Genomic DNA, 26,614 nt, shown 5'->3' on the forward strand with positions numbered 1-26,614 from the left:
TGATGAGTCAGTTCCCATGAGGTGCTTTTGCCCATTTGGAATATATTTAAATATTATTGGCCAACTAGATTTCTTTATCTAGAATATGGATGTCAAGGTATTATCAGGGTTCGATGGAATTAAGTACTGGTATTTTGGAGGAATGTGCCAATACATCCGTGCTAAAAAAGGCATTTTAGAGGCATGAGAGAACTGTTTGGCTATAGCTGATGGTGAGTTACAGTCTGTGTGTGTGTAGGGGGGAGGGGTGGGGGCACACATGCTCAGCAAACAGACAACAGTTGTTTGGTTACAGGATGAAGCAGGCCAATTGGGAATTTTAGAATTATTATTTCTTTGCCCAGATCTTACTCAGAACTTCCTGGCTTCTGCAAGATTGGCTTGTGATAGGAGTAAAGAGGAATGGACAATGTTCTACCTATAGAAACAAGCTCTTTTGACATAGTCTCTCTGGTTGGACTGAGCCACACATGGTTTTGAGTTTGCTTTTGATCTCAATGAAAGATGTTCTAGTAATGTTGAGTGAGGCTGTTTATCCATTGCATCTGTGGCCTATCAGGGGACAGTTACAACAGAAGCTGGGTAGGAGAAAGCATCTGCAGACCTGGGTACCAACAATGATCATCTATAGTCTGCAACTAACTAGAAACTGGGTGATTTAAAAAAAGAAATTATTTATTTATTCACGAGAGACACAGAGAGAGAGGCAGAGACACAGGCAGAGGGAGAAGCAGGCTCCATGCAGGGAGCTCGATGTGGGACTTGATCACCAGACCTGGGATCATGCCCTGAGCCAAAGGCAGACGCACACTCAACCCCTGAGCCACCTGGTGTCACAAAACTGGGTGATCTTGAGTAAATTAATGATCCTGAGACTAGGCCCCAGTGAGGACCAAATAAATTAGAATCTCCAGTTGTGTTTGAGCATCAGTAATTTTTTTGAAGCATCCTGGTGATTCTCACATGCATCCACATATGAGAACCCTAACTAGCAACTTATCTGTAAATTCCCTTCTAGACCTTGGGGTGTAAATTCAAACCTAAATTTTTGCAGATGACAGGCCATCAGCTGTTATTTTGTGACACTTTATTTTTGTTAATTTTTTTCTAATTCTGATAATTAGATGATCCTGTATCAGTAGACACCTGTAGCCTTAAATCCAGGATCTGGAATGATAGGTCCAGCAGGGGCCTGTACTTCCCACCTCCCAGGACTAGCTGGAACAATGTGTCAGTCTCTTACTGCTCTTTCCTAATCATTTTAATGAACTTCCTGCTATTTAAAAGTTGCGCTGGCAGGAGACCCTCTCTAGGCCATTTGCTCATTGCTAACAGCTGGTTATCACTCTAATTAGAGAGAGTGTTGACTTTCTTTTTAGTCCTATAATTTAGGTTGCAGAAGCTGCCAAGTTGAGGTCAGTGTTGTTTTTGGGATCTGAATCTTACCAAAGTGACCTTGACAGCTAAACCTTTGTGTTGTCGATTTCTACCATATGAGAGGATATTTTTTCCTATTACTTAGGTCATCAGCTGTAACCAGATATGTTAAAAGCTTAAAATATTCTGCCAAATAAATTATTGAAAGTATGATAACATATCTCCTTTGGAAATATTATTTCATATATTCATATTATTATTATTTCATAACACCGAAGGCATAGAATTATGGAGTCCTAGAGGGGATTTATAGGATCATCCTCCTCCCATGGAATAAAAAAATCTCTTCTATGATGTTGCCAATGTGCATGCACCGGTCTTCCAAACATTTCTAGTGACTATGATTTGTTGCTCTCTTCATCTATTGTGATTTGTTCCTTCTAAGCAAACTTTGATATTTCTAATACCAAACTTTGATATTTATAAATACCCTGAATTCAGGGTTACACAGATTTAGGCAGGGAAATCATGATTTCCTTCCCACACAGTAGTGGGAGAAGAATGACAAGATACCAATTATAGTGATACAATGAGACAAATGCTCCTATGGGTGTAGATTTTTCCGGAAGTCCCTACACTGGGAAGTAATTAATTTTGCTTGAGTCTGGGAGGGGATAAAAGATCAGGGAAGTTTCATAGAGAAGATGATATGTGAAGTAGGTCTTAAAGAATCAGATTTTCAGGTGGTAAAGGTAGAGTGGGGAGAAAGTAACAGGGGTATATTAGGACCTCTCACAGCTAAAAGGTATCCTTGGTATCCTAATTATTTCTCTCTCTCCTGCTTTCCCTAGGGTGAAAAATGGTATACAATTTTGTTACTCAAAGTAAGGTCCAAGGACCAGGAGTTTGGAAGGAATGTGGACTCTTAGATCCCACCCAGATCTGAAGCAAGGGGCCCAGGTCATTTGTGTGTAGATAGTTGGAGAAGCACAAGCCTACCACTTGTGCTCCATTTCTTTAAGTCCCATTCGGTCTTTTAAGAAGACTTATGGTATTTTATTTTACTTTATTTTATTTTTATTAGATTTTATTTACTCATGAGAGACACAGAGAGAGAGGCAGAGACATAGGCAGAGGGAGAACCATTGTGCGGGGAGCCCGATGTGGGACTCGATATCAGGACTCCAGGATCACACCCTGGGCGGAAGGCAGATGCTCAACCGCTGAGCCACCCAGGCCTCCCGACTAATGGTATTTTATAACCAACTAATGCATGTATATAGTTTTAATAGTCAAATAATTTTACAAGGTTCCTAACAAAAAATGGCAGACCCATTTTCTGTCCCTCTCCATTTACACTAATCACTTCCTAAATTAACCACTTTTAGCTCTTTCAGCTATTTCTTCTAATAGTTACCTCTAACTTGAAAATTAAGATGATCACATTACTATTTATAGATTTATTTATTTTAGAACCAACCTGTGCTTCCTATCACAGAAGGTAAGAATTTGACTTTTTACACAACCACTTTGACCTTCCTTCTTTCCCCTCCATTCAACATAATTATAATACAATTTTGATTAAACTAATATTTAGTGTTTATAGTGTTATGGCTATAAACATTATTTGTTAAAACAAATAATATATTTCTAAAATTGTTCTTGGAGTTAATTATTGCCTTGCTTTGTTAATTTGTTTAGATTTTTATGTACCTAGACCTAGACCTAATCCTTCCTTATCTCTCCAACAGTACTGTAAAAATCCTCTGAATATAGTCAAACTATTTGATCAGTTTCATTTGTTTTCCTTGGAGTCCTTTCTTAAAATCCTATATCCTCTTGTTCCAATCTGGATAGACTGCTCTATAGGCAATTAACACAGCTGTCATCCTAGGACTTCTTGTTCCAATCTTCCTGAAAAATTCTTTTGCCTCTCTTCTGTTCTGAATTCTGTCTTTGGGATCTCATGATTTCCTTCTTTTTGGTTTAACTTTTCATTTTTATGGAGCATATCCTTCAAAGGCTTCTGGGAAGAAATGTGTGCTAGGTATATCTACTGGCTTTCAGTAACTTTTATGGTATTCCCTTGCATGACAGAGGTTGGAAGCCTGGAAATGACATTTCCCAGAATTCTTTGCCAGCAATTAAAGGTACTCATGAAATTCTGAAGGAGGAAGCAAGACAGGGTTTATTCTTCTCCCATCAGAAATGGTGACAGTTTAACACGAATTTCTGCGGTGGCTTTCTTACGTTTTGCTATTAGACCTAGAAGTTGTATTTTTACCAGCAGATTTATGTGGTTTCCTGATTCTCTGTAGCTCCCTCTCATCCTTTAGCCCTTTCAACAATGTGAGATGACTATATTAGATCATTTCCTGTTTAGACTGCCTATGATAGATTTTTTTTTTCTGATTGAACACTTCCTAAGAGGGGCTTCGAGAAAAATACCTTCAAAAGAGGAATTTAGGGGATCCCTGGATGGCTCAGCAGTGGAGCATGTGACTCTTGGTCTCAGGACCGTTTCTGAGTTCAAGCCCCACACTGGGTACAGAAATTGCTTAAAAATAAAATCATTTTGGGATCCCTGGGTGGCGCAGCGGTTTAGCGCCTGCCTTTGGCCCAGGGCGTGATCCTGGAGACCCGGGATCGAATCCCACGTCGGGCTCCCGGTGCATGGAGCCTGCTTCTCCCTCTGCCTGTGTCTCTGCCTCTCTCTCTCTCTCTCTCACTGTGTGCCTATCATAAATAAAAAATTAAAAAAAATTTAAAAAAAAAAATAAAATAAAATCATTTTTAAAAAAAGGAATTTAAGCTTTGTTACTTGGAGTTGCTAAGAATTGAAGTAGTGATGATCTACTTGGTAGTAATTATGATTAACAAAATAGTTGCATAAATTATGACCTGTACTTGCATAGGGTGAAGTGCCTGGTATTAATACCTTTAAGTACCTTTAAAATACCTTTAAAGGTACAGTTTTAGGAGACCAAGTAGTTGCTGCAGTATTTGGATGTTGTTTGAGTGAGGATGAAGGAACTAGTAGGTTGGATATTTCTACGCGCACTGTAAAGATTATAGAAAGAAATGATAACCCCAGGGTTGTAACATGTCTACTTAAGATAGTCTCAGAACACCAGAGTACTTCTGGTGACTGCCCCCAAATAAAATCTTATCTTTTAGAATTATAGGAGCAATGCAACAAAAAGCCAGACCAAAGGTTTGATCTTGCACACTGAATAATTGTAAAACAAGTGAATTTGCTATCTCAAGAACTCTAATATGTGAAGGAAGGTAGGACATATTAGGAAAGAGTGTGTTATGGACTGAATTGTGCCCTTCTTCCCATTCATGTGTTAAAGCCACAGCTTCCAATGTGACTGTGTTTGGAGACAGGGCCTTTAAAGAAGCAGTTAAGGTTAAATGAGGTCTTAAGGGTGGGGCTCTACCCCAATGTGACTGGTATTCCTCTAGGAAGAGGAAGAGACACCAGGGATGCAAGAAACCAAACCCGCTGACACGTTGATCTTGGACTTCTAGCTTCCAGACCTGTGAGAAAATAAATTTCTGTTGGTTAAGTCACCCCATCTGTGGTATTTTGTTATAACAACCCTAATAAATTAATACCATCCTCTCAGAGGATTTTACCTATATCAAACTTGAGGAAAGACATTAGAGGAGCACCAGTGTTCTTTGAAAGCACTTTAGTGTCTGTCCTTGAAGACTGGAGGTGACAGCTGAAGATGGTGCCATAGAAATAGGTTCTTTGATTTCATTGTGGATGATGGATCTCAGTGACAGAGTGGCAGCAGATAGTGACAAGGTGAGACTGAGACTGAATAGTGATAATTAGAATGGTTTAATCTATACACATTTTAAAAGATGGCTAAGTGATCATGAAGACATGAAAAATTGATCCCTAAGACTGATATAGATGGGCAACTTGACTTTTATGTGACAAGGTTTTGCTTCATCTGTAAAATGTAAAAGTTCTAGGTCTATAAGTAAAGGTTTAAAATGGAGAGCTAATGTTATTTGCTATTCTAGACCCAAGCTCATTCTCGAATCTGAAACCCATTGATTAGAAGGGAAGATCTGTCTCCTGGAGGACAACTCCTATGGTCCTTGCTGTAACTATATAATATATGTCTTTTACTGAAAAATTCCCAGACTTTTCTGGGATTATCGTCCACTGCCTCTAAGCTGATACTACTTCCTAGGGTTCCAAAATGCCATTGTGATCCATCAGTCAGGGTGGAAGTCCATACAGGTCAGATGATATAGTGTATTTTATTACTATTTTCCAAATTCTCCATTTTCTCTCTCTGAAGTATATTTAAGATGGCAGGATTAATTATCCCATGTTTGGCTGAGTGATTTGCTTTGACCTGTGAAAGAAGGCATGAGGGACAGATGTCACTTCTGGACAAAAGCTTTAAGACACATTTTTAAAATGTTTTGTCATGTTTCTTTTCCTTAATCCTAAAATAGGTAATGCTCCAGATAGCAGCAGCAGCTATTAGCCTGAGTCCTGGAATGAAGACAGAGTAGGATACAGCCATACCCAATCAATGATGACATGTAATATGAATAAGAAATTATGCATTGTTTTTGTAAGGCACCAATATTTGGGGCTATTTGTCATTGCTGCATAACATAGACAATCCTGACCAGTGCAGGTGTTAAATGGAGTTTTGCCCCAAATCTCAGTCACAGTGGGCCCAATGGATCCACAGGTCTGTTTGTGGTTATTTCTTCAGGACCTGAATGTATAGTTGGAATAGACATATTAAGAGTGATATAGTGACTCTTGCTATTCATGTAAGTGAATAGCAAAATATTCACTTTGGTGTGTAGTTTAAGATTTATTCCAGTAGAAAGGACAAATTCGTAAACCCAAAACAATACTAAGTCTCTAGGGGAACTGCAGAAATTAATGCTACCATCAAGGACTTGAAAGATGCATGGATGATGAAGTAATCTTCTTCATTCATCTTGTCTGTTTGGTCTGTGCAGAAGACAGATGGGTCCTGGATGATGAGAGTAGAATATCATAAATTTAATCAAGTGGTAAGTTGAATTGCACCTATTGTTCCTAATATTTTCTTTTTGCTGAAATCAACCAACACACCTTCTCACTTCTGATATGCAGCTATTGATCTGGAAAATACTTTATTCCTCTAAACTGAGTAGCAAAGACCAGCAGAGCAGTTTGCTTTTACCTGACAGGAGCAGTAGTGCATCTCATTGTCTTCTTACCTGATTGCTACCCTAGATTTAATGCTGTATTCTCTACTTGCCATCCTTGAGTTGGACCTCTCTTGGTTCTGTAAAGAAGGATAAGTCTGCTGCCTCTGGTATTCTAGGCTTCTGGGGTTTTGGTTTGCTTGTTCATTAATTTTATTCCAACTCTGGCTGTCGGTGTGATTCAACTCACTTTCCATCAAAAACTGTCAAAAACACTTGTCTAATGCCACCTTGTCTTCATCACATCTATAGATTTAGTCTTTTGGGGTAACAAGGATTTTATTCATCACAAATTCTACATAAAGATTTGAAAATGTGTTAGTGTGAGAAAATTATATTTCCCAGGGAACTTCACACATTTCCTTCTTTGAGCAGAAAAGTGGAGACACTAGGTCTTCCAGAAATTCTGAAGCTACCTGATGCAGTTCACAGGAAAACACAGACATTTCAGCTGCAGAGTAGTGAGATATTACAGCAGGGATGAGGAAGGGGAGGAAAGACAAGAACCTGAGGGAGTAGGTATTTGGGCAAGTTGACACACACACACACACACACACACACACGTGGAGAAAAAGAGAGAGGGGAGAGAGAGAGATGGCACATTGAGAGCTGTAGGGATAGATGCTGCTTAGATGGAGAAGATAGAGAAGTGAGAGAAGAAGAGGACATTATAGATGTTTGCTGCTAATTAAGAATGTACTCCTCACTGTCTTACATACATGTCAGAATTTTTTCTTTGAAGAAGATACCATGTTGAGTCTATAACTAAGAATTCAGACATTTACTTAGTTTATATATGTATTATTTTTATTCTATTTCAATGGGACCTTGTGGAGAGGAAGCCAAACATATGCCCAGTCTGTCCTCTCAAACTGTTTTTGAATTAAACATATTGAAAAGCATCTGGATGACTTCCTACTATCTTCTCATTTACTTTAAGAATCATTCCCCTTTATTACAATATTTAACTTGCTTATTCCAATTTAAATATTTGAAGATCATTCTTTTTGATGGAAAATATAGGAGCAAAAGTCGAGATGTCTTCTATCATCTACCGAGATTACATTATATTACTTAAACTTTATTATATTAAGCCACTGAGATTTGGTGGTTTGTTTGAAATAACAGCTAGCATTTCTTACCCTATATAATACAGCTATATAACTTCAAACTTAATGATTTATAATATTTTAATTTCTGGACAAAAGCTTTAAGACACATTTTTAGTATGTGTCTTATGGAGGTTTTAGTCATAAGGTATACTTATGGAAGTTTTTAGATTTTCTGATATAATTTTTACAGAATTAAGGATAACAGGTATCATTTCTACCCTCACAAAGTCTATACATGTAGCTATTTATTCAGGTTTTATGTCTATATGTCTACCCATTCCTACCTCTCCCCAATGTATAGCTTTAAATCTGAGTTAATCAGAAAGCTTTTATGCAATCTCACTGATTTCTTTAAATGTCTCTCCACTTTTCTCTTAACAAGGACAGGATTTTTCAGGACTATATACCTAGAATTTCATACTTTGAAAATATCAGAACATTCTTGTGCCAAATTCCTCTTCTGGACTGCTGGTTATGTCTATCTTTTCTCTAAAATAATCAAATATCCTATTTCCTCAAGTTTATGTCCAACATTTTGCAACTTTCTTTTCCTTCTCTCTTAAAAACTCCAAGTGACATGGCTACTTCCTGTTATATTCAATCACCAACCATATTTCCCTTATTTCTCAGAATTAAGGTTGGAACATGAGTTCCCTTTGTGGCTTCCTGTGTTTTCCAAGAGATGAAATTACAGGGAGGGCAAGTAAAGACTGAGTTTGATACTTAATTTTCAGCAGAAGGGGACTTTTAGAAACTGTTGATGTCATTAGCATAATTGTACTCTATCCTGAATTTTTAATCTCTATTAGGAAAGCAGTGACTCTCGTCTAGCTTGGTACTCTATGGAGCATGCCAATAGCCATTTAATTAGTCTTCTTTCTCTTTTTATCCCCAACTAAATACTTTCTGATTTGCATGTATTATCAGAATACTGGATTCCCAGACAGGGCTTTACTCTGGAGTGATTTACTCTGGAGTGTTGCCATTTCTCTGCCTCCTTTCTTGCGTATCTGCTTTTTATTAATGAGATAAGCCCTTCCAATATTGGGTTCTAAGTTTCATCTTTACAAGTCTCAGATTGTGTTTACTGTACTCCATTAAAATTTCCTGTTAAGTTGGCCTGTTCTCTATTCCCTGGGCTTTGAAATATAGCACCCTTCCCTCCACTTTTTTTTTGTTGTTAAAATATTATAAATCATTAGGTTTGAAGTTAATAGCTGTATTATGTAGGGTAAGAAATGCTAGCTGTTATGTCAGCAAACCACCAAATCTCAGTGGCTTAATATAATAAAGCTTTAATTCTTGCTCTCACAGAGTTCAAAGCAGATGTTTCTGCTTAGTGGGTAGCCTTCCATGTGGTTGTTTGCAGACCTAGTCTCCTTCATCTTGCAGCTCTTCTCTTTTCTATATTCTTGGAATCCTGTCCATTCAGCCAGTAGATAAGGAGAGACAGAGAGAAGGCAGAGAATCCCACAGGAAGTTTTTACAGGTTAGACCTGGAAGTGGATTACATTACTTTTGCCCTCATGGTATGGACAGTAGTGAGAACACAGTCACACGGCTGTACTTAACTGCAAGAGAGTCTGGGAAATGTAGACTAGCTATGGGCCCAGGAAGAAAGAGAAACAGAATTGGTAAATAGTAGCCAGTCTCTGCTTTGTTTAATTTATATAGTTCTATAAAATATTTGTTGAGAGTTCTCCATTTTGATTTAAAGCGATTTTCTGGTGACCTTTTATGTTTCCCTTTCATGCCTGAATCATAGTGACAACATCATTGTGGCTTCCTTGTTTTCGGTTTCTATTTCTGACAATATACCCTATAGAGCCCCAATAGATGTATCTTCTTAAAATCCTATGTCCATCATGTCCTTTTCCTGTCTTTCCTCATCCCAGTTCTTCATAATTTCTCTGTAATTTGGATCCATTTTACTTATCTAATCTGTTTTTTGTTTGTTTGGTTTGGGGTTCATTTCTGTTTTGTCTTTGTTTTTGTTTTTGTTTTTCAAGAGGGAGAGAAACAGGAGTTGGGGGGTGGCAGAGGGAAAGAAAGAATCTTAAGCAGGTCCCATGCCCAGCACAGAGCCTGACATGGAGCTCCATCTCACAACCCTGAGATCATGTCCTGAGCCGAAATCAAGAGTCAGACGCTTAATTGACGGAGCCACCCAGGCACCCTTTACTTACCTAATCTTATCTCCCATTAATCTTGGTCTGGGATCCAAATACCTAAATGCTTTGATGCTACAGTCCTCTTCCTTAATCCAAATCCCTCGTACAAGGCTGGGAAGTGACCCTCTTTAATGTTCTGAGCTTCAGACTCAAACTGCAAACTGCTTTCTAGAGGAAGAACAGACTGTGCAGAAGCCCCTTTGCAGATGTCCACGGTCTATGAGCAGCCCCGCTGGGCTCTCTCCCTCTGTGGCCACACCAACCCTTCCTCAGCTCTAAGCATCTTACTATTATGCTAGTGGGGAAAGTTGAATGCAAGGAGAAGCAGTATATCAGTTAGTTTTTGCCACATAACAAACAATTCCAAGACTTAGTGGCTTAAAGCCACAAACGTTTGTTATTCCTCGGGGTTCTGTGGGATGGCTAGGCAGTTCTTTTGGTCTAGGCTGGCTCCGCTGGAGGGGATTGTCTAGACTGGCCTTGCTCACATGTCAGGGGATTTGGCCAGGGTGGGGGCAGGTAGCTTGTGCCCCTTCCTACATTGTCTCTCTTCCTCCAGAATGTGGCCTGGGCTATTCGCACGGTGGCCAAGGGGTTCCCGGCAGCAGGAGATGGCAAACTCCAATGCATGAGTTCTTTACCTATCTCTTCTGACATCGTCTTAACAAGCAGATGAAGGAAAGGCAAGGGAGTTCCTATTGACTTAAAACATATCTGGTTAAAGCTATCTGTTCCAGTTATCCCTAAGGGAAATCACCAGGGAAAAAAATACTTCCTTAAACTAGAATCAGGAAAGAGAGAGAGAACAAGAAACAGAGGGGAATGTTGGGAGCTGGAGGGGGTAACATATTCTCAGAGATTAAGACACGGATGTCTTTTGGGGACTGTTATTCTATCTACCATATAGGCCCTATATCTGTGTACCTGTAATACATTTTAATCCAAATTTGTATTTAATTTAGCTCTATATTTTATATAATTTCTAATTATTTTGTGTATAAGTCTTATTTTCTTGCCCAGGTATAAATCCTCTGGGGACATATATCATACTCTGACCATGCTCCTGAAATGCTTGCCCAATACATATCTTGACTCTTCACCTGCCCATATCAGCATATCCTTATTTTTGGGGAAGAATGTGACCTGGAAGAGGGAAGAGGATCCAGGAAGTTTCTCTAGCTTAGGGAGTTTCAACAGGTTGGGGAAGTAGAAAGTGAGGTACTGTCTTATTGACAATACCATAAAGAGTAAGGTAGTTACAGGAAGTTGATAGGCATCAGTGCCACAATAGGAAGGAGAATCACATATTGGAGGTGACGATGATCTTCTTTCTTCCTCCCTTCCAAGTTTACTTCCACCTGAGTTCATGACGCTCTGTCTTATTTAGAATGCCATCTTGGTTTCTGCAGCTATTCAAAACTTGTAAGTCCTTGGTTTCAGATACTACTAGTTGCCCACCTAATGTACATTCTCTTCTTTTTCATTACCAACGGAATCCAAGTTTTGTTTGAGGCATTTATATTTTGCAAGCTTTTTGGGGGTCTAGGAAAGGTTATATGTCACAGCTTGAATTTATCTGCCAGAGGTTGTCAGGAAACTTTTGCTTTCCTGATGTAGGTACCACTTTCTCTTCATTTTGCTTTCTTCTTCCTATCTGGGCTGAAGATGTTAGGCTGGAGAAGGAGCAACCACCTTGTGGCTATGAAGCAACCATAAAGCTGAAAGCCACATGCTAGGGATGGAGGAACCAAAAGTTAAAAGGAGCCCGAGACTTGACATCATAGAATCACTTACCATTCTAGCTTGTGGTATGAAAAGATAAATGGCTGTATTTGTTTACTACATTATGATAGCTTTCTGTTACATGCAAACAAAGACAATCCCCAACATAGTCTTCACAGCCTTTCACGTATCTCATCTCCCCCATGAAGCCCTCTCTATTTAATAAATCTTAATCTCTCTCCTTCCTGACTGCCACAGCCATCCCATTTATAATATGATGTATTAGTTTTCTGTGGCTGCTAAACAAATTGCCACAAACCTAGGCGGCTTAAAACAACAGAAATCTGGAAGTTAGAAATCTAGAAAGAGTGAGCAAGATTGTGTTCCTAATAGAGATTCCAGGAAAGAATCTGTTTCTTTGCCTTTTCTAGTTTCTAGAAGCTGCCTACATTCTTTGGCTTGTTGTCCCATATTGTGCTAACCTCTGCTTCTTTTGTCACATCCCTGACTCTCCTGCTGCCCTCATAAAAGGATTTTTGTTATTGCAGCAATCCCATCAGAATAATCTTAGGTAACCTCTCCATCTCAACATCCTTAATTTAATTGCACTTCCAAATTATCTTTTGCCATGGAAGGTAACATATTCTCAGAGATTAGGACACGGATGGATGTCTTTTGGAGACTGTTATTCTATCTACCATATAGACCCTATATCGGTGTACCTGTAATACATTTTAATCCAAAATTGTTTTTAATTTGGCTCTATATTTTATATAATTTCTAATTATTTTGTGTATAAGTCTTATTTTCTTGCCCAGGTATAAATCCTTTGGGGACATATATCACCTGCAGAGTTGGGCACATACCTATTTGTCTTAGAATTTCATTCTCTTCATTGACAAATGCTGTATGTATTTTTGGGGTAAACACAAACACCCAAACACCTTTATGTTTAATTGACTACAGTGAAAATTTATTTACTTTTCTCATTTCCTAGTTCTCAACATGTAATAAAAATATGTAAGCTCTTCTTGTCGTTTGCAATGTTTATAGCAGCAATGTCCACAACAGCCAAAATATGGAAAGAGCCCAGATGTCCATCAACAGATGAATGGGTAAAGAAGAGGTGGTGTATGCACATATAATGGAATATTACTCAACCATCAAAAATAATGAAATCTTGCCACCTCCAATGACATGGATGGAACTAAAATGTATTATGCAAAGTGAACTAAGTCAGTCCAAAAAAGACAAATACCATATGTTTTCACACATACGTAGAATTTAAGAAATAAAACCGATGAGCATAGAGGAAGGGAAGGAAAAATGCAATAAGATAAAAACAGAGAGGGAGGTGAACCATAAGAGACTTAACTATAGAGAACAAACAAAGGGTTGTTGGGGGGAGGTGGGTGGGGGATGGGCTATGTGGGTGATGGACGTTAAGGAGGGCAGTTGTTATGATGAGCACCGAGTGTTATATGTAAGTGATTAATTACTAAACTCTACTCCTGAAACTAATTTTACACTATATGTTACCTAACTTGAATTTAAATAAAATCTTGGAAGAAAAAAATATGTAGGCTCTTATAATTAGCCTAAGATAGAAAGCAGTCTTCATTAGTGCCTTTTAAGCAAGTTTTCGGAAGAGTCTTAATGATCTGGTTCTTTTTGGTACCAGCTAATGGGATATTTGACTTATTTAGCTGTTGTACAGTTTTTTTTTTCAAATTCTTCTTGTTTGATTAACTGATATTGAGACTTTTTATCATAAAAAAAATTTCAACACAGAAAAGTAGAATGAATTATTCAGTGACTACTCATTTAGCCACAATCTAGATTGAGCAACATAGGCATACATACCTGATTTTGGGGGCCCAACTCATTTTAAGGTAAATTACAAATAATTGATTTTTATTCAATGCCATTAAAGGAGTTGGAGGACATCTTGTTATACTGAAGGTTTTCCCAATTTTAAATATCTGATGTGCTTCAGGTCACTATAGACTGCGGCCTTCTTATTCACTAGAACATCTGTAAACAGAGGAAGACATAGACATGGCCAACATGCACATGAGAAAATGCTCTGCATCACTTGCCATCAGGGAAATACAAATCAAAACCACAATGAGATACCACCTCACACCAGTGAGAATGGGGAAAATTAACAGGGCAGAAAGCCACAAATGTTGGAGAGGATGCGGAGAAAAGGGAACCCTCTTACACTGTTGGTGGGAATGTGAACTGGCGCAGCCACTCTGGAAAACTGTGTGGAGGTTCCTCAAAGAGTTAAAAATAGAGCTGCCCTACGACCCAGCAATTGCACTGTTGGGGATTTACCCCAAAGATGCAGATGCAATGAAACGCCGGGACACCTGCACCCCGATGTTTATAGCAGCAATGGCCACAATAGCCAAACTGTGGAAGGAGCCTCGGTGTCCAATGAAAGATGAATGGATAAAGAAGATGTGGTTTATGTATACAATGGAATATTCCTCAGCCATTAGAAACGACAAATACCCACCATTTGCTTCAACGTGGATGGAACTGGAGGGTATTATGCTGAGTGAAGTAAGTCAATCGGAGAAGGACAAACATTATATGTTCCCATTCATTTGGGGAATATAAATAACAGTGAAAGGGAATATAAGGGAAGGGAGATGAAATGTGTGGGAAATATCAGAAAGAGAGACAGAACATAAAGACTCCTAACTCTGGGAAACGAACTAGGGGTGGTGGAAGGGGAGGAGGGCGGGGGGTGGGGGCGAGTGGGTGATGGGCACTGAGGGGGACACTTGACGGGATGAGCACTGGGTGTTATTCTGTATGTTGGTAAATTGAACACCAATAAAAAATTAATTTATTAAAAAAAGAACATTTGTAAACAATTGCTGTTATCTTTTAAACACATGATTGATTTCAAATAAATTTTATTTTAGTAGCCATAGCCTCCACATTCCTCTTAATTTCTTAACTAGTTTCCTAGAAAGTAAACACTTAATTCTCATTTTATTTGGGGTAAAATCTCATTCCAGCTTGCTTTAGCTATATTTGCAGGCTAGGAGACTAAAGGAGTAATGACTTGGATCTTGATGCTTTTTATTATTTCACATTTGTGCCACATCCACACCAAATTTTGGCTGCTTTCTTTCCCAGAAGAAAAGAATTTGGACATAATTTTACTTAAAATCCACTTATGCAATTGTTTTGCTCTCGCTTCTGCTAAGGGAATCATAAGTGCTCTTCTTGCTATCTCTAGGAATTCTTGGCAAATATTAGAACTATCCAGTGTCAACCTTAAAAATAACAAAAGTATAGCTTTCAAGGAAGGAAAGCATTGGAAATTTTATTTTAATTCTCCCATTTTGTATAGCAACAAATTATCTCTCAAACTCACACAGCTTTCACTTGAAAATTTAAGTTCAGCAAAAATCTTAAAGTTAGGGACTTTGTTGCTTTTATTTGCATTTTGGGTTGTTGGGATGAGCAAAGCGTTTTACTTATAAAAAGTGTTTGGGGGATCCCTTGGTGGCGCAGCGGTTTAGCACCTGCCTTTGGCCCAGGGCGTGATCCTGGAGACCCGAAATCGAGTCCCATGTCAGGCTCCAGGTGCATGGTGCCTGCTTCTCCCTCTGCCCGTGTCTCTGCCTCTCTCTCTCTCTGTGACTATAAAAAAAAAAAAAAAAAAAAAAGTGTTTGGGAGGTACAACCGGTTAGTATTCTCCTTTTCTCTTCCTGTTTTTCTCTACTTTTGGCTGACATGAAGGTTCACAGAGAACTTCACCCCATGCCTGGGTGAGACTGTCATGTTCATTATTCAAAAAAAGTGGTTTATCTTTCTAAACGTAAGTCCTTTTCTATGCTTCATCGAAGTCATTCTCAAACTCTATTCCTTCTTTCCATCTCAAGACTTTAAACTTCTGTTTAACCAATGATTAGAAGGAAGTTTTTAATAGTATTGTTATTTCACATACTTTACAAAGTAATCTAGATCTTTTGTTGTCTCTAGTAATTCTTTTTAGCGTAATTTCTGCCTTTAATTAGTCTAAAACCATCCCTTTTCTGTTTTTAAGCATTCTTACTTTATTGTTCAAAATAAAACAATAAACATTAAAGTTAGAATCTATTGTTTCCCACCATGTTGATCGGAAGCCAAATCTAGAAAAAAAAATGATACAAGTACTATCATGAAACTTTAGGCAATATCATAAGAAGGCTGTAGAGTGTGTGAAATGTATACCTGAGAGTTCCATGTCATAAGACCATTCCACTATATCATAAGCAAATTTTAATATAATAGTAAATATTATTTCTATTCATATTAAACTATTAGTGTTTTTTAAAAAAACTATTAGTGTTTGAATTTTCAAAATAATCCAGAATTGATATTTTATTTTCAATACTTGGTCTCATATGAAACCACAAAAATCATCTAGTCAGCTGCATTTAACGTGAACTCAGCTTCACTTTGTACAGTCTGAAGAACCTTAAACAATTTCAGAGGAACGTTCCTTCTAAGAAAGGAACACTGTACACTTAGAACAATAGAAAAAATGAAAAAATATTGGGAAAAGAGTTTAAATGACACAGTTCTCTATTATCCTGACTTCAATTCTCTGATACCCACTGGGTGTCCTTCAATTTAATTCTGACACTAACCACCCAGAGTTAGCACCAGACCCCACAGGTTTAAAGGCTCAATCTTCCACAGGACTACCCCCCTTCAGACACCAGCCACGAATCCCAGAGGCCACCCCTGCTTCTGAAGAGAAGCCATAACCACTGGGGTTCATATGACCACCTCAGGTTCAATAACTTGCTAGGATAGCTCACCAAACTCACTAAGAGTGAGTACATATACCATTATAGTTCCATTATAAAGGATGAAGTTCAGAAATGGCCAAGTGGAAGATACACACGGTGAGGTATGGGGAAGGGACTGCAGAGCTCCTTTGTGTCTTTTCCTCATGGAATCCTAGTATATGAGCCTCCCAGCACATCAATATGTTCATCAACTAAGAAGTTCCTCCAAGCTTGGGTCCAGGGTTTTCCTGGGCTTCAGTACTCAGGCATGATTGCTTAAATCATTGGCCACACAGGGAGGAGGCAGGAAACAGAGTTGGGAGTGGAGCTGTTCTCTTAATAGTTTCCCAGGGTGAGAAGGGCAACTGAGTATGACTTAAGACAAGATCATTTCATTTTGCAATTAGAGAGGAGAAGGGCACAAAGCCTCCCCTGTGAGTGGAGGTATAAGTTATTTGGTAAAATAGATATAGAAAGACAACATTCTATGTATGGTTAACAAACATACACTCACATGTTTGTAAAATACTAGAAGGAAAGGAAGGAGTAAACTATGCACAAATGCAAATTTAGTTTACTCATCCTGGTTTAATCATTTGAAGGAATAAATCTATCCTGACACACTCATTCACAAACATGTCACATGACATCTTTTTTTTTTTTAAGATTTTATTCATTTATTCATGAGAGACACAGAGAAAAAGAGAGAGAGAGAGAGAGAGAGAGAGGCAGAGACACAGGCAGAGGGAGAAGCAGGCTCCATGCAGGGAGACTGACCCGGGACTCGATCCCAGGACCCCGGGGCCACACCCTGGGCCCAAGGCAGGCACCACTGAGCCACCCAGGGGTCCCCATCACATGACATCTTGAGAGCATACAGTAGCCAGATTATTATCCCTTTGCATGAGTTCGTTATTTCAGGCTATTCAACAGATGCTTTAAAAGAGAATCCTCCATGCCAAGCCCCTAGTGGAAATAAGCTGTCTTGTTTGAAATAGATGGTCTGGGAGTTATTGAAGAAATTCTCCCTCATCCTCAAAAGTGAGAATTTTGTTAGTTTTAATCTCAGTAATTGTTGCTAGGAAATAGGTCAGGCAATTTGTTTTCTCAACTGTAAAATAAAGTGTTTGATATAAATGATCTCCAACTTTTTTTCCGACTTTAAAATCATAGGACTCTGGAGTCTCAAATCTAGCTTCAAATATAGGGATCCCTGGGTGGCGCAGCGGTTTAGCGCCTGCCTTTGGCCCAGGGCGCGATCCTGGAGACCCGGGATCGAATCCCACGTCAGGCTCCCGGTGCATGGAGCCTGCTTCTCCCTCTGCCTGTGTCTCTGCCTCTCTCTCTCTCTCTCTTTCTCTCTCTGTGTGTGACTATCATAAATAAATAAAAATTAAAAAAAAAAAAACAAATATAATTGGTGCTTGTGGGACAGAATTTGTTCCCAACTGAAAAATGTGTTGTAAGTCACACATGCATCTTTTTCTCCCCATATCGCACAGGGTTCCCAGATGCTGAGGTTGCCAGACAGAAGCTGATCATGGTTAATATACATCTTTAATAAAACCTCAGGATTTGTTGTGGCAATTTCCACAAGCTCACTTGAGGGACCTGGTCTAAGGATGGTTTTCTTCCTCAAACAACTCTTAAACCTTCTGTGAAACATGAAATGCCAGAAGTAGAGATGCATTCCTGTTGCTTCCTGTCTTGTCCTCTATCCAGGCCCTAAGTATGAATAACGGACTAGATGTTCTCAGCTGTTCCATTGAACAGATGAGGGTGCTTTTGGCAAATACCCTACTAAAAGTGACTTAACCAATAGAGAATTAATTTCTCACATAGTAGTAGAATTGGTTAATTGGGCTCCAGGTCAGCTTCTTTCAGATTTCTTGGCTTTCCCCTCCTGGGAACAAAATAGCTACAGCAGCTATAAGCATAGTGTCCTCACACAACAATGTCCAAAGGCAGAGAGGATACTTCATCTCACTTATCCTCTTTCTCTTATGGAGGAAATCTTTCCTTGAAGCCTCCAGCAGACATTCTCTTACAGGCTAGTACTGTGTTACATCACTGAGTCCATGGCTTCATGAATAGCCTGTTAGCAAAGGAGAAGGTGGTCTGAATACACTGAGAGGGCAGTCAGTAATGTCTGCCTCAACTGCTCTGGCCAAAAATTTGACAGAAGATCTAATTGAAAGGGAAGGTATAGAAAGTATTTTGTTCACATGTGTATACATAGGGGTGCTAGGGTGCTCCTCTCTTCATGCTTTTGGCCCACTACCCTTAATTTTCAAGGACTCTGGATAGAGGTGAGACTGAGCCTATAGATGGTGTGATGTAAGAGCAAGGGACAAGGAAGGGCGCCTGGGTGGTTCAGTTGGTTAAGTGTCCAGCTCTTGATTTCAGCTCAGGTCATGATTTTGTGAGCTTGAGCCCTGTGCTGGGTTCCGTGCTGGATATGGATCATGCTTAGGATTCTCTCTCCCCTTCTTCCTCTGGCTCTACCCCACCCTTAAGCACATGTGCTCTTTCTCCCTCAAAAACAAAATCAAAAACAAACAAAACAACAAGGGACAAGGACCCACACTGAAACAATGAATGGGTAGAGGCCCAGATGGAGGTTGAGAGGGAGGCTGAAACTAATGGTAGTAGGAGAAGGGCTGCAAGCAGAGTATGGGATTCTCTAGTCCTCTATATCCTGATATATGTTCTGCTTGACTCTTGTTGAGTAGCAGAAAAAATTGTAACTGATTCTTACGCACCAAAATGCAAGATCCACTGACATATTACACATTTTACATATCTGTAGGATGTTTCATCTCAGATAATTAACCAGAAAGCATATAATTATCTCAATTCTCTGACCTATTGCCCAGGGGTGGATGATCCAGATACAAATAATGGGCTCTTGACTTCTGATGTTCAATTTGCTTTCTTGGGATTAGGGATCAGCAGCATGAGTGTCATTCTATTTTAAAAACCTATTTTGGTATCCCTGTAACATGTAATTGATTTGCTCATGTAATTTGCTCAAGTTTGGTCAAGTTTTTGACTTGAAGTCATTGTGTGGGTTAATGTGTGAGTGCTTTAATGAGAGCACAAGCTTTTAGGACTGAAGTGCCGGAAGAAATACACGAGAAACACTAGTAAGACTTCCTACTGTGTTTCTTAGCATGTAGCACACACTCAGTGCATCTTAGTTTCCTTCCCTCCTTTGGCTCTCTTCCTAATTACCATTTCCCAAGATTCTCAGCAAAATGACTTCATCCTCTATTTTGGAGCATCCCCTACCCCTACCCCAGAAAATTAGGAAGAGTATAACCAGTAATCTAAGACAAGATGATCAGAAATGAAAAGATAGAAGGAGGAGGCTGAACACCTGTAATACATGTGCTAGGGATTCTAAGGTGAGTTAGGACACACTCCTCGCTGAAGGAGCTCACCGTCTGGGAAGGGAGGTGTAGGGACAGAGAATGTGAGGTTTGAGGAGCATGAGGACAGAACCGGGCACGAGGTGCAAGTGAGCACTTAGAAGGGGCACCTAGTTTACACTGCACGGGGAGGAGGATAGGGGCCATCAGGGAGTCCTTGTAGCAATGATACTTAGCAGTGGCGGCTTGGTCCTAACACCTCTGCTGGGCTACAGCTTTGAAGACCGTTGCTTACCCAAGAGGGAGATTGAAATAGAAGACGTCATTTTCCCTAGAAGTCCTGAGGAGAGCCAAAGCGCAGCCATTATTAATTTTGCTGTGGGGATTTGGCTATCAAATGTGTATTAAAAGGCTTCTAGGTGGTCCCCCTTCCTGGGCACACACAAAATCCTGGTGGTTGGTTTTTTTTGTTTTTTGTTTTTTTTGTTTTATTTTGTTTTGTTTTCTGGTGGTTGTTTTAGGAAAATATATGAATAGCCCACATGCCTAAGCCACACCCCTTGGGTTTTGGTTCAGTAGATCTGGAGTAGGGCTGCAGAATTTGGTTCTGAGGTATAATCTGGGTGGATAAATGGCTGGAATAGAACATATGTTACCTCATTTAAGCTTCAAAACTTTGTAAGGGGGAGATGACACAGCTAGTCTGCAGACAAGAAAGCTGGTTGCTGGGCTGGTGCCTGGCAAACTGGGCCTCGTGGTCAGTCCTCTGCAGTGAGAGTCATGTGCACCTTCCACTGTGCAGTAATTCACTTAAACATTAAACTAAGTCCTTCACTTGGAGGTTTTTCTGATCACAAAGGAAGAATACTAGTTCTGCCAGAAAGTTCTAGATTTTGGGGGTCAATTTCTGAACAATTCTCTGGGGGATCTTTTAAGAAAAATTGAACCATACAATGAACATTGTTCTCTGCTGGAGTTTGTTAACAAATATAAAAGTGCTGTTTACTTGACTTGGACTTTTTTTTCTATAACATGCCTGAATAAAATGGCAGTAGCCTGTAATAACACCAACGTAGTCATTTGATGCAGTCAGACATAGAACATATGTAAGTTCACTTTATTCCTTTTTCAAATATGTATTGAGAACTTGATATGTGCTAGGATTCCCTTAAGTTACTATGTGAGTTCCTGAATTAATTGAGAAAATTGGTAATGTAGGTGGCAATTATGTGGATCTATATTTTAGAAAAGCAAAAAAAAAAAAAAATGTTTGACTCCATTTTATGCCGTTGCTCTCGGTTATCCTGTGTAGTTGGTGATACCTTCCAAATTAAGTTTAGGTTCCTGTTCTGTGGTGAAATTATTGATCCATATAGGCCTATACAGAGAGGAGGAAGACATGAAATGCTTTGAGAGGGATTAGCCCTAAAAGCTCAACTTTGAGATTTTTAGATTTTATATACAGAGCTCTTTGGGACATTTGACTATCTCAAGGGTATAAATTATATGTGTCACCTCAATGTTGGCAACATGTGGCAGGTAAGCAACAGAACCGCAGAGGCTATGGGGGCTTCCACAAGTCTCGAGCCCTCCGGCAACAGGGCAGGGCAAGACCCACTGGCCAAAGTTCTGTTTGGAACCACAAGCTCTGTTAGCTTCCTGCTTCTCATCTGAGACCTGGCCAACATCCAAAATGTAAGCCCTCCTGGACATGCTTGCATGTGCTCATTCCTGGGTTGTTTTGTGCATTTTAGTCCTTGACTCATCCTCCCACTGCTGTGTTTTCTGCCAGTCTTCCCAATGTGTCCTCTGCAATCCCCATTCAGCTGTACACCCCCACACTTGTTTGTCATAGAATGTTCCCTCTGCTTCTTCACCTTCACCCAAACCCAGCTCTCCCCCAAGGGCAGGGGTTGCAAAGAGAACTTGCTTTTTCTCCCCAGCCCCAAGGACCAAAGAGTTGGAAGGCAACAGGAGCATCCTCTCAGCCCCATCTGCTACTTCATGTCTTTTCTCTGGTACTTACTTGGGAAACCCCGACTTTCTCTGAGGCTCTTACACTCCCATCACACTCCCCTGTCTTCACTGGCCACATGTGCCAAAATGCTTAAAATGTGCTGTAAGTGTGAACATTCTCCAGGTCTTAGGAAAAGAAAATATAATATGTCTCAATGTATTTATATTGGTTACATGTTGAAACATGAGACTACTTTGGATATATTGGGTAAAATAAATATTAAAGATAATTTTACTTGTTGCCTTTTGTTTCACAGATATGACTACTGAAAAATTTTAAATGACCTAAATGGCCTCTATTTGTGTCTTCTGTCATTATATTTCTATTGACTGACACTGACCTAAGCATGCCAAGTCCTTTATGGATATCAGACTCGGGCCTGCTAGTCTTCCTTCAGTTCCTTGGTGATTTCGATGCTCTGGCTAAGGCTTTTTTTTTTTTTTTATGAATAAAAAAAAAGTCTTGATTTAAAAAAAAACTATAATAAAGTAAAGCATTTTCATTATATTAGAAAATGCAGATCATAAAATAATAAGTGACCAGGAGTCACACATACATAAAGGTATATATTGCTTTTTCGTAACTTGCTTTTTCCACTTTCCAGCATGTCATAAACATCTCACTGTGTCATTATATATTCTCCTGTGACAATTTTTAAGTGATGGACTAATATTTTCTTATAAGGGTATATACCCTAATTTATTTTGCAGTCTTTGCTAACTGGGCAGGATTTTTGCATTTTTCTATTGTAAATGAGGTAGAATGCTTGCCTAAGAGGGAGCTGGAAGTGCTTTTTGAAGAGAGGGCCACATTTAAAGATGCCAGCATTTTCTGGCTATAGAAGGAGCAGGTCAGTGACAGAGGAGCCCATCTACTTATTTTCTGTCACACAATTGTCACATAATCTTAGAGTAAATGTTCAGTAATTATTCTTGGGAAAACCCAGAAGTTAGTACCATAAACCAAAGACAAATGCTTCAGACTCAGATGGTAAGTATTTCTAAATTGGATAACTACTATCTTTATGGAGATTGTCTTCCAGGTGATGAGACTCTGGGTCTCCTCTTTGTGAGAGGGACCCCTCTCCGCCCCCTGGAGTGTTGGAGCTAGGCGCCCTAGATGATGTTGAGGTCCTGATGGCTGTGGAGGGGAACGGGTGTAGGCAAGGCAAGGGAGAGAGCAGCAAGAGAGCTGAGAATAGCAGTCACCTTTTGGAGTGCACATGTCTAGGAAACATGACCAGTGAGTGCCTACAGGGATTATGGAATGTGTTCTGTCCTTAGAGAGCCCCAAGAATACCTGGGGTACACCCCAAAGTGGGCACTGTGGTCTTGGTACTACTTAGCTAGAGACTGTTAAGCAAATGAGTGCTTGGGCTACAGAAGGCTGACATTCCAACTGTGATCGTCTGTTCCATCAGAGGCTCAAATCAAGTCACTTGAGGAAATACTCAAAGCTAAAGCTGTCCCTAGGCAGGAAAAGTGTGCAAATTATTTAATTATACACATATCCACAAAGACAGACAATAAAACAATAGTTAAACCAGAATATCAGAGCAGATAATTTCTAATATCAAGATTTCATCAGATATAAGAAAGGGAATAAGTATGGTTGTCTTAAATGGATTTTTTTCAGGGTTCATATAGTGTTCATTGCTGAAGTTCCAAAGCAGGCAAAAGTGAGAATCAGATTGCCTGGATTTGAATCCAGATCCACCACTGATGATTTTGGACAAGTTACTTAATGTCTCTTAACTTCTCATTGGAGTTTCAGGAGAAATAAATGAGGTAGCTCATACAAAGGGCTGAGCAAAATGCCTGGCATGTGCTCAATACATGCTACTTGTTGTTCTTATATTACTATCTTTATATTATTTTTCAGGTAGCTTCCTAACTGGTCTCATTCCCTCTATTCTTCCTCTTTCTCCAATAGATTCTCCACAAAGCAGCCAGAAAATTAAAAATTCAAACCTGATGTGTCACTCTCCTGTTTAAACTCCTCACCCTGGTCTGGAAAGAAGGCCCGGCTGGATTTGGCATTGCTTCCTCCATGGGCAGCCCCCCCTTCACCGCCTTCCTGTGTTCCAGTCCCAATGGCCTATCTGCTGCTCCTTGACCTTCCTGTGCTTGTTCTTGCCTTGTACCTCAGTCAGATGGCTCCTCCTCAAGACAGTCTTCCCTGACCCCCAATTTCAGTGACTCACCTGACAGTTATAATTGCATCATCTTGCCCCATTTTCTTTGTGGCACCATCCTTCTGAACATTTATTTTATTTCATGCTTACTGTCTATCTTCCTGCACTGGGATATAATCTTCCTGACAGCAGGCACCTTTTGTGTCTTGTTCAGTACTAACTCCCAGGATCCAGAGCTGAGCCCAACACATGCTAGGAGCTCAAAAACTATTTGTACAATAAGTGAATGAAAGATGGAATGAACAGTCTTTGTAATTACACCCTATTCTAAGAAAGATCAGGTCCTACCTACAGTTAAAAAGTGCCTTGATTGAAAAAGCATTTTAGTTGGAGCATTAAAGATGGAACTTGGAATCAATAGAATCTCAGCGCTGGCCAATTTCTGATTTTTCTTTATACTAAAAGGATCATGGTTGGAAGAACAAATATTGTTAAAATATCTGTGCTACCCGGAGCAATCTATATATCCAATGCAATCTCTACCAAACTACCATCAACATTTTTCACAGAGCTGGAAGAAATAATCCTAAAATTTTTATGGAACCAGAAAACACCCGAATAATCAAAGGAAAGTTGAAAAAGAAAACCAAAGCTGTTGGCATCACAATTCCAGACTTCAGGTTGTATTACAAAGCTGTGATCATCAAGACAGTGTGGTCCTGGCACAAAAAAAGACACATAGATCAAGGAACAGAATAGAGAACCCAGAAATGGACCCTCAATTCTATCGTCAACTAATTTTCGACAAAGCAGGAGAGAACATCCAGAGGAAAAAAGACAGTCTCTTTAACAAATCATGTTGGGAACATTAGACAGCCACATCCAGAAGACTGAAATTGGACCATTTTCTTATAGTGTACACCAAAATAAGCTCAAAATAGATGAAAGACTTAAATGTGAGACAGGAATCCATCAAATCCTAGAAGAGAACACAGGCAGCAACCTCTTTGACCTCAGCCACAGCAACTTCTTGCCTTTAAACTTCTCTAAAGGCAAGGGAAACAAAGACAAAAATGAACTATTGGGACTTCATCAAGATAAAAAGCTTTTGCACAGCAAGGGAAACAGTCAACAAAAGCAAAAGACAACTACAGAATGGGAGAAGATATTTGCAGATGTTTTATCAGATAAAGGGTTAGTATCCAAAATCTATAAAGAACTTATCAAGCTGAACACCCAAAGGACAAATAATCCACTCAAAAAATGGGCAGGAGATATGAACAGACATTTCTCCAAAAAAGACACACACATGGCCAACAGACACATGGAAAAATGCTCAACGTCACTTGGCATCGGGGAAATAGAAATCAAAACCACAATGAGATACCACCTCAGGCCAGTCAGAATGGCTAAAATTAACAAGTCAGGATATAACAAATGTTGGTCAGGAAACGGAGAAAGGGGAACCTTCTTACACTGCTTGTGAGAATGCAAGCTGTTATAGATATTTTGGAAAACAGTATGGAGGTTCCTCAAAAAGTTAAAAATAGAGCTACCCTATGACCCAGCAATTGTACTACTAGGTATTTATCCCAAAGACACAAATGTAGTGATCTGAAGGGGCACCTGCACCCCAATGTTTATAGCAATGTCCATAATTGCCAAAATTATGGAAAGATCCCAGATGTCCATCAACGGAAATAGATAAAGAAGAAGCGTTACATATATACACACAATGGAATATTACTCAGCCATCAAAAAACTCTTGCCATTTGCAACAATATGGAAAGCACTAGAGGAGATTATGCTAAACAAAATAAGTCCATCAGAGAAAGACAATTATATGATCTCACTCATATGTGGAATTTAAGAGAAAAAACAGAGGAGCATAGAGAAAGGGAGGGATAAATAAAACAAGACAAAATCAGAGAGGGAGACAAACCATAAGACACTCTTAATCGTAGAAAACAAACTGAGGGTTATTGAGGTGGGTGGCAGGATGAGAAAACTAGGTGATGGGCACTAAGGAGGGCAAGTGATATAATGATCACTGGGTGTTATTTATGCATTGAACTCCACCTCTGAAACTAATTATACACTATATGTTAATTAATTGAATGAATATAAAATAAAATAAAATAAGAATCATGGATTAAATGGCATTTCTCCCAGATATATGGGATCTTGAAAAGTTCACAGCGGGCCATGCTCAAGGGACATAAGAAATGACAAACTCTGAGGAACAAGGCAAAGGGAGACTGAAAATCTCCCATATAAACCACTCTGCAGAGAAAAGGGGAGGGGAGGGGGTCTGCGCTCATTCTCCCTCTGCATGTTTCTGACATAGTGTGACTTGTGTGTCACTTGTAAAACACTGCTCTTTCAGAGCCTTCAGTCCTTTGCTTCCTGAGGCAGCCATCCCTTCCTTCTGAAATTCAATTAACTCAGCCCTAATGAGTGGCTATGCAGAAAGAGGGCTCTTATTTACAGAACACAGGGAACAATAACAAGCCAACATTAATTAGGATTGTTACAGCAAATCAGAAAAAATTATTCTCTACCTCGACAGTGGGCAGATTTCTTCTTTCAGACACCAAGTCTCAGACTTAAGAGAGAGAGAGGCCTTGTGGTCTTTGTTTATTGCTGCGAAGATGATGTTTAAGAAC

At 39.4% G+C, this 26,614-nt stretch overlaps 1 long non-coding RNA gene across 1 annotated transcript; it reads right to left on the minus strand.

Moving 5' to 3' along the window:
• Positions 1 to 5,133: 5,133 nt before the first annotated feature.
• Positions 5,134 to 26,614, minus strand: LOC112640747 (uncharacterized). The gene is made up of 4 exons (XR_003124179.3): positions 26,510 to 26,614; positions 13,487 to 13,657; positions 6,315 to 6,401; positions 5,134 to 5,759 (listed from the first exon to the last, which is right to left on the minus strand). It is a non-coding gene; the product is annotated as an uncharacterized LOC112640747 (long non-coding RNA).

The sequence above is a fragment of the Canis lupus genome, chromosome 6 (genome assembly GCF_003254725.2).
Source record: "Canis lupus dingo isolate Sandy chromosome 6, ASM325472v2, whole genome shotgun sequence".
NCBI lineage: Eukaryota > Metazoa > Chordata > Mammalia > Carnivora > Canidae > Canis > Canis lupus.